Below are 1,977 nucleotides of genomic sequence, written 5' to 3'. Positions count from 1 at the left end.
TAAATTGCAGTGTGACAATTCACTGACAGGCACTGAAAGCCTTAAATTTTTGTCGCATTAAGCGGATAGACCTCAACTTTAACCAGTGTGTGACTTTCAGCAGACAAATAAAACTTGTGAACTACCTTTTTGTCTACAGACCATCACACACGTAAATTAGCAATGTGACCTCAATTTGCCTTGTTAATTGAAAACAGCATGCCGTAGATCAAATTGCAAATGAGCTAGTCAAAGGAAATGGTTTTAGATAAGCTCACGTCAACTTGTAATAAGCTGAGGTATGAAACAGAACCACAAGGTGTGAACAAAGCAACAGACAAGGTGAAGCACTCCCTCATTTTTGTTACTGATAAAAGTCCTCCACATTAGGATTTTTAGGAGAAACAATAGAATTAAAGTGAAGCTATGCCCACCGAAAACACAAGTGAGAGAGTGGAGCGTTAAGTTCGTCGCCTTCAAGAGTCAGGTTTGGCCTATGATGCGGCAGCATAGTTAGAGGGCTAGCTCACACTGGGTGAAACAGGCCACTTCTCATATCGATAACGCTATTCCCAAGTATTAAAATAAACAGAAAAGCATTTATTAGTAACTGTAAGAGATGGCTTCCAAAAGACTAAGTTATATATCCGGTCGATGACAAATTGAACTAAGATAGTGCAGAATTCTTCCAACTCAGTATTCAGCGCTAATTTGACCCCAGCGCTGTTATTCTATCGACTAATCAGCACTTTGCAACATTGGGATGTATCATCTTAGTGCTAAAGTTTGTAAACAAGGGAATACTACAAGACAGCTGCAAATGCTACCTTATTCATATTCTGCATGCTCGTGGTACAGTTATGTGAAGGTCATCAACTAAATAGGGCATTTCGGCAAAAACCCTCCTTTTGGCATTCCGTGCTCTGTCCATCTACCTCTCTTCGATTGTGGTTTCGCTGATATTGACATGCCATTTCTATCACCAGTGACTGGTGAAATATGATATCAAGTACTAGATACTGAAATTAGTCTAAATTGCCTCAAAAAGCCTCCTAGAATTAAATTTGCCTGAGTAATATTTACGAGAAAAGCATTCAGACATCCGATTTGCTTTCAAATGGGGGGAAAATTAGGTGACAACTTACTTCCACCGTGTATCACGGAATTAGTTCCATTGGGATAAAAGACATCAGGAGCGGGAAGAAAAGAAGTGGCGTAGACATCCGCTCAGTCAAGTGGACCAGTAGAACGGCAGAAGAGATGGTGGCGGAAGGTCAGTCGAGCCCACAAAAGTAAGAAGGGTGTTTGAAAAGTGATTTAGGTGGAGAGGGGAAGGAAGGAAAAATAACAAAATTATCGAAAGACGTTAGAGTTAACGTCAGTAGGTTGAGAACTAAGGGGGGAAACAAACAGTAAACTCTGGTCCAAAGATTTAAGATAACCACTAAATTTACGTTTCTTTACCATCCATCTTTCTACATTACTAAATGACTAGTCATCCATCTACGTGTACCCATCCATTTGTAGGTCTATTTTTGAGCAACGAATAGCTGTATTTTATTACATTTTAATTCAGTTGATCATTTCCTTTAAATCATTCCTTTAATCATAACTCTCCCTCTATTTAGATTACCAGACAGTCGAACAACATATTAAGAATGCTAGAACCTCGAACTAGAAGACCACTCCAGCTGTGCGTGCATTTTAATGATTGCTCGAAATGAGTCACTCACCAGGGCATTTTTACAGGCAGAATGTTCGGCTCTGCCTCCGCGTCCATATCCACATCCGACTGGACTTCCTACTTTTCCTTATCCCGCTCGACCTCCTCATCCACCACCACGTAATCTGTCGCCGATCGGGTGGCTAATAGTTTCAATAGCAACAGTGGAAACAGTGAATAGGCTTGTCAATGTGACAGGTGTTTACTTCATCTGGGACAATAACAACTGTAACCGATTTGTCCGCTTATCAATACCTGATCACCGACTCACACCT

Source organism: Echinococcus granulosus (assembly GCF_000524195.1).
Source record: "Echinococcus granulosus chromosome Unknown EG_S00200, whole genome shotgun sequence".
NCBI lineage: Eukaryota > Metazoa > Platyhelminthes > Cestoda > Cyclophyllidea > Taeniidae > Echinococcus > Echinococcus granulosus.
Note: the sequence above shows the minus strand (reverse complement) of the source record.